At 37.0% G+C, this 6,591-nt stretch overlaps 1 long non-coding RNA gene across 1 annotated transcript; it reads right to left on the reverse strand.

Annotated features, from left to right (window-relative positions):
• Positions 1–379: 379 nt before the first annotated feature.
• LOC137253924 (uncharacterized) lies at positions 380–1,635 on the reverse strand. Its single transcript, XR_010953929.1, has 3 exons — positions 1,328–1,635; positions 1,176–1,265; positions 380–1,099 (listed from the first exon to the last, which is right to left on the reverse strand). It is a non-coding gene; the product is annotated as an uncharacterized lncRNA (long non-coding RNA).
• Between the last annotated feature and the right edge of the window lie 4,956 nt (positions 1,636–6,591).

Below are 6,591 nucleotides of genomic sequence, written 5' to 3' on the forward strand. Positions count from 1 at the left end.
AATGTAACGCATAACACATATACTTTATTTTTTTAGCGTTTTCTTTTTTGGCAAAAGTGTTACGCTTTATGCGGTTGTAAATATATTTTGTTCTATTCTAAAAAGCAGGTAACGTCTTTACGGGGTATTTCGCTCTTTTGTGAAAATTGATGCTTGCTCGCAATCCAAAAGCGTTACACTTTTACCTTGCAAAAAATGGCGGTGTGGCAGTGCAACTCTGCTAAACCAGCTGATCGTGACAATATATTTTCGTAACTTCGCAAATTTTTAGCGAAGAAAATTGAAATGAAGGAAATAATTGCTAATGAATTCTTATTATCATTGACAGCGCGTTTGTGAAAATCAGCTATTACACGGGGTAGCCACATATGTCCTTTGCATGCATTACAAACGTTGAAAATTTTCTGGGGTAGGAGTAACTCTATTAAGGCTTTACCATTTACTTAGGCAACAATTTATTTCAGAAAAGAACACGCTATAAGATACCTCAACATTTACTATCGTGTTTACGGACAGAGACGGACGGACATGGCTAAATGAATTTCTTTTTTCGCCCATATCATTTTGATATATAGAAGTCTATATCTATGTCGATTAATTTATGCCGTTATGGGTACCGTTATACGAACAAAATTAATATACTCTGTGTGCTCTGCCCAGCTGAGTATATAAATTATAAACTTCAAATTCATTGTATCAGCATTATTTACTACATTCGTGCATTTCAATTTCCAAGAGATAATATCAAAATTCAGTCACAAATAAGCTCTTGGAAATAGCAACACAAGAGAAACTTAAAATAATCACTCATCCATTCCCAACTATGTTTTCCTAAGCTTAATTTCTAGCTGGATCTTTTCGATTTCGGGTAACATATTTTGTTTTTTTAATTCGTGCTCTACCTTAATATTTTCCAATTCCAAATCAAGTTTATTTTTTGAGGGTTCATGCTCTTCAGATATACATTTCATATGCAGCTCGCACTTTGTGGTAATAGCGGTCATGGAATTCCTCTTTCGTGATGTCAAAGCGGTGTGTATAGGCTTCCTCAGGTCGGCTGGTGTAGATTTTTGCCATGAAATATTTTCAGATTCTTCGTCTGTTGAAAAAATGGTTATCAATAAACAAACAAATATTTATGATGAAATATAATTTGATTACATATGTGTTTTTACCTGGTATCAGCTGTAACTCACATTCCTAATAGTCCCCACAAATCGGCAAATCTTCATTTTAAACCACAACTTCTACAAAGCCTGATCCTTCTGAAAAACAAAAGAACATTTCAGTGCAATCATGATTAACATATATGTATTTCATAAGTTACCAACTTATTCTAAGATGTTGTCATCATATACAGCTCTATCTCCTCCAACCTGCCCCGACTGACAAATGCTGAGCACATTTCCGTCTGTGGTTAAGCTTGGTATAGACGTTCTAGTCCCTCCGCCAATTCTGTAGGTTTCTAGCCTCTCTGCTGCGAAGTGTTTCTATGCTTCCTTCTTTAAGTTTTCATATTTCGATCTCAGCACCTTTGCGCATCTAAATATTCGGACAAACTTTGCATTGAAGGCAACTTCGATCTTTAATTTGTTTAGGCACAGATATTTTAATTAATACGTTTTACTTATTTGATCACAGAATTTTTTTCAGCCTTGGCGTCGAATATGTAAACAAAAGCCAGCTGTTGCCGTACCTACAAGTTATTAGATAATGAAAATGTAGTGTTGCCGTACAGAAAATCATACCCCAAAGGTGGCCTAAAACCATGACTGAAAAACTGCTCTATAAGTTGACTAGAGTTTAAATTTGACTAGAGTTTAAGCAAGCTTAGTTTAAGCTTAGCTCAACCAACCACTGAAAAACGGCCCTATAAGAACAAACATTTTTCCCTTTTTTGAGATTTGGACCTTTTTTGTTGAATTTTGATCCCAAATGAAGAAATGGTGTGGCAACCGTTTATAAAAGTAAAATTTATAGTTCAACTAGCAGACTCGGCAGACGTTGGTCTGCCCCAGCTTTGGTCTATCTGCATAACTTTCAAGCAGTTTCAACCTCTCACTCTCCCTTCACCTCTCTCCGCTTTTCATTGTCTTTTTATTCACTCTTCCCTCTGCCTTTCAGTGTCAGCAGATGTAGAAAGTGCGGGTTGGAGGAGGAAATGATCGAGCACGTTCTATTAGGAGTGATACAGCTGTCATATCTAGAAGCAGCAAGTGGCTTAAGTCCTAGGAATCTTCTAGTATTTGCCAAGAGGACGGAGTTATTTTATAACATAGGTTTTGGTTTTTGATAGGGGTTTTCAGGTTGGTCGTTAAAATAAACTTCTGGTAACACTACGGACTCAATCAGTCTATGTGAGGTCCTCATGGACCGGCCAGTTCAACCTAACCTAGCCTCGCGCAGCCTTTCTTTTTTCTGCGTCTCTTTCTCCCTCTCCGTCTTTCCCCTCCGTCTTTCCGCTCCATCTATCCATATCTCTCTATCTCGTTTTCCTTCCCTTTTCTTCCATAATTTTTCCCAGTCCCAGCCCCACCACAAGTCCAAGTCCCAGTCTCAGTGCCACTCCCAGTCGCAGACCCAGGCCTAGTACAATTTCCAGTTCCAGTCGCAGTCGTCCCTGATCCATTTCCCGAAAAAAGTTTCATAAATACTAAACTAGGGAAAGGCTACTTATACGCCCAATTTAAGGTAAATCGAACCAAGAACAGAATTTGTTCGAAAGAATCGGTCTCTGGTCCTCTTTCTGGAAAAAAAATAACGTAAATACTAATCTAGACAAAGGCCTCCCTATATACTAAATTTCAAGTAAATGGAACCGGAAATAGAATTTGTTCGAAAAGAAACTTTACAGTAACGCTATCCTGTCTTTCAAGTTGGATAAACTTTAGGAGTTCATCGCGGACAAACAGCGTGACACAAAATGTATATATGTATGTATCTTAATATTGAAAAATCGTATGCAAGAAAGTTATCAGGTGATAAAGTTGAATAACTGACACTACATAAACTCGTCACTTGCAATTTTTAAATAAATACTTCAAATTAATTTGAGTGCAAATACGCAGATCGTATCAAAATAATTGCAATCTCTAAATCAAAGCGGTTCGAAATATCCTTTGAAGTGCCGTCGCGTATTTTGTTTTTCTTCCACCACCGTTGTTGATGCACAATTGAATTTCTTTCAAATCAATTGACTGAGAGCCGCAGAGCAATAGTATATTTTTTCCGTCATTGCAATTTGTTTTTGTGCCTTACATACATAAATACACACTCAACTTTAGAGCAAAATCATTTGGAAAATGAAAATTAATTACTTGAAGAAAGGAAAAGCCAAACAACTTAAAAGTAATGATTTGTCAAATGACTTACATGTAAGTATATGTAAAGATTATGGGAAGGAGAGATGAAATCGAGGCGTGTCGCCAGATAAAAGGTAAAGGGTTCAAAACAAGTAAAATATCAATAACAGTAGGTACTGTTAAATGTGTTATCATAACATGCAATAAAAATAAATGTTAATTTCAATCAGGAATATATTACACAGTAAATTAAATACCTTTTAATCGGTAGGTATCCAGGGCCCAAATCGCCACATAAGATCACGGATCGAAAACTATACGAAAGACAATTACGTGATACGTCAGACGTATGGGTCGACTGGCATTACCACATACGAAAGCTATCGTATCGTAATTCATTCTTAGTTCACAATAGATTTTAAGGTCCACATCACTGTGGATTTCATTTTTATGTTACAATAGATGTGGAAATGTCAAAATATTTAAAAATTTTAATAAACAAACGAAATTTCAAAATGGATGTGCACTTACTTTTCTATATAAGTTCAAGCGATAGTGAGGAAGATGAAACAGTAGCACGGGGGCTACTTAGAGATACAAGTGATCCTTTAGCTTCACCACAAACTGCGTAAGTATGTGGCAAATAAAGTTTTACAAGTATACAAAAATGTGTGTTCTGCAGACTTGAAACGATTTAGATTATCTAAAGAGGTTTTCCAGTTTGTACTTCATGCCTTAAATTTGAAGCAGTCGGATGCAAAAGCGGTGTCTCCAGATCTACAACTAGCTGCCACACTTTCTCTTCTAGGAAGTGGCGGGTATCAGCATTGTGTCGGCAGTGATTATTTGGTGGGAATGTGCCAGAGCACTGTGTCAAAGATAACATCCCGCGTTATTCTCGAAATGGAGAACAAGCTGTGTCTACAAAATATACAATTTCATTTAAACGAAACTTCGGAATGCAAGCAATGGTTTATGGATAAATACAAAATACCTGGAGGTAGGCAAACGTTCAATTACATTTATTAAATAAGTTTTTTAATTGAATATCTACTTTTACAGTCATCGGTTGCATTGATGGCACACACATCGTCTTGCACAGACCATCTGTGGATGAGCATATGTACTTTAGTAGGAAACGATACCATAGTATCAACGCCATGATAGTGAGTTGTTGCTCATTTTCTTTATTCTTTTTACTAACTATATAAATATTTTGGCAGATGTGCGATCACACCTATAAAATTTTGGCAATCAAATGTCAGTACCGTGGGCGGCTCATGATTCCTTCGTTTGGAGGCATTCAGATCAACGACGAGTATTGCAAGAGAGGTTTGAAATTAATAGGCGGAGCAATGCGTGGCTTTTAGGTACGACAGTGTATGCTTTGTGGTTAATATTACTATTGTAATGACATTTCAACAGGTGATTCTGGATATCCACTAGAGCCGTGGTGCATAAGGCCTTACCGAAACCCCGCCGATGGCAAGAGTGAATCCGAATGTAATGATGTACACTCAAAACCAAGATGTATCATCGAACGTACCATTGGTATTTTTAAAGGACGTTGGGGAATTTTAGGGTATGGCAATAGGGGTAGATACCATCCTACAAAAGTGGCACGATTTGCCAATGTGTGTGCAGCTTTACATAATATCTGCATACATTTCAAAATTGATTACAACATACGAAGATATGAATCAGACCAAATAAGCGATGTTGACCCAGGCGAAGCCAACCATCTTACCACAGTTGGTCAAACAATAAGAGACCAAATAAAATACTCTCTAATTACTTCCACGTACATAAATATTAAGGAAAACGATTTGTAAAAGCAAATGAATTCATTTAATTGTTTTTACTAAGTGCTAAGTATGTATATTAAAATTAGAGATAAAAGAAATGAAATGACTATTCGTTTAATTGCTAAAATCACAAAAATTAAAAAAATTCAGGTACAAATTTTGTTTTTACTAAGTGCTAAGTATGTATGTTAAAATTAGAAATAAAATAAATGAAACGACTATTCGTTTAATTGCTTAAAATCAAAAAAATAAAAAAAGTTCAGATACAAACTTGTTAAAGCTTACTTAAAATTTTAATTTCTTCTTTTTCTATTTACACTTATTGCTAGATACTCTAATTCTAAATTTTTGATTTGTAAATCAAGTGCATGTGATTCTTGATGCAGTTGATGCTTCTCCTCCTTAATGGTCAGCATCCTTTCTTGCACTTTCAACAACCTCTCCTGTACCTGCACCAATCGGTCAATCTTCTCCCCCAAATCGCGCTGAAAATCAGACACTCTAATCAAATTTTGTTGACGCAGGGACAATTTTTCGGCACTCTTACTTACTCGCCGGGGAGTATTGCACCGAGAGGTTACACGCGGTGTTGGGGTAGTAACTGACCTAGATGGACCAGGCAAAGCGCTGGCTGGTGCGCTGCTTGTTCCACCATCACTGTTGCTCTCACTATCACTATTTTCGGTGCTGCTGGTTTGAGCGAACAGTGCGAACGGTACTATTCCCGTCCACTGCGACCTCAAGTCCGGCTGCCTCTTTAATCAATTCCTCAGTTGCACTGATGGGAATTTCATTATAAGGACCTCCTCCAGTTTGTCTTTTGGACAATTTGTTGTGGGAAAGCTTCTTCTTCGCCTGATATTTTTGATCCGCGAAAACCTACGAGCAAACATTTGTAAGTATCTTGGTTACAATTTATATATATATATATATATACCTTCCTCCACATTTTGGCGTCTTTGACTGGTGGCCCCTCAGCATTTAAACGCTTGGAAAGCTCCTCCCATAGTCTGTTGGACGTTGCTCTACCATGTGCGGAATTGGGAAATTTATTTTTCGCCAAGTTCGGGTGTTCCGCCATAAACTGCGCCATGCACTCCTTTTGGTTTGAGTTTAGCTTGTTAAAATTCGTCCTTAAATAATAAAATATAGTTCAACAATAATATAAACACATATTTTGAGAAATAACTTACATTTTCTCTTATATTTGTATTCAATTTTTGTATATTTATATATTTGTACTCGCTTTCGGTTGCCGGTTTGTAATCGAATAACAATACGAACGATCGAGTGCAATTGTCTCTCGTTCACGGTTATCGCGATACCGATTTACGATCCACAAAGTACGTTCACGTATGTAGTAATCCAAAAAAGTGACATTTTACGTGACGGATCGTACGATCACGTATGTCATAATCCGAAAAACAAGTTTTTACGTGACGAGTTATACGATCACGTATGTGGCGATTCGGAACCAGGGCCCG

Source organism: Eurosta solidaginis, chromosome 5 (genome assembly GCF_040869045.1).
Source record: "Eurosta solidaginis isolate ZX-2024a chromosome 5, ASM4086904v1, whole genome shotgun sequence".
Lineage (NCBI taxonomy): Eukaryota > Metazoa > Arthropoda > Insecta > Diptera > Tephritidae > Eurosta > Eurosta solidaginis.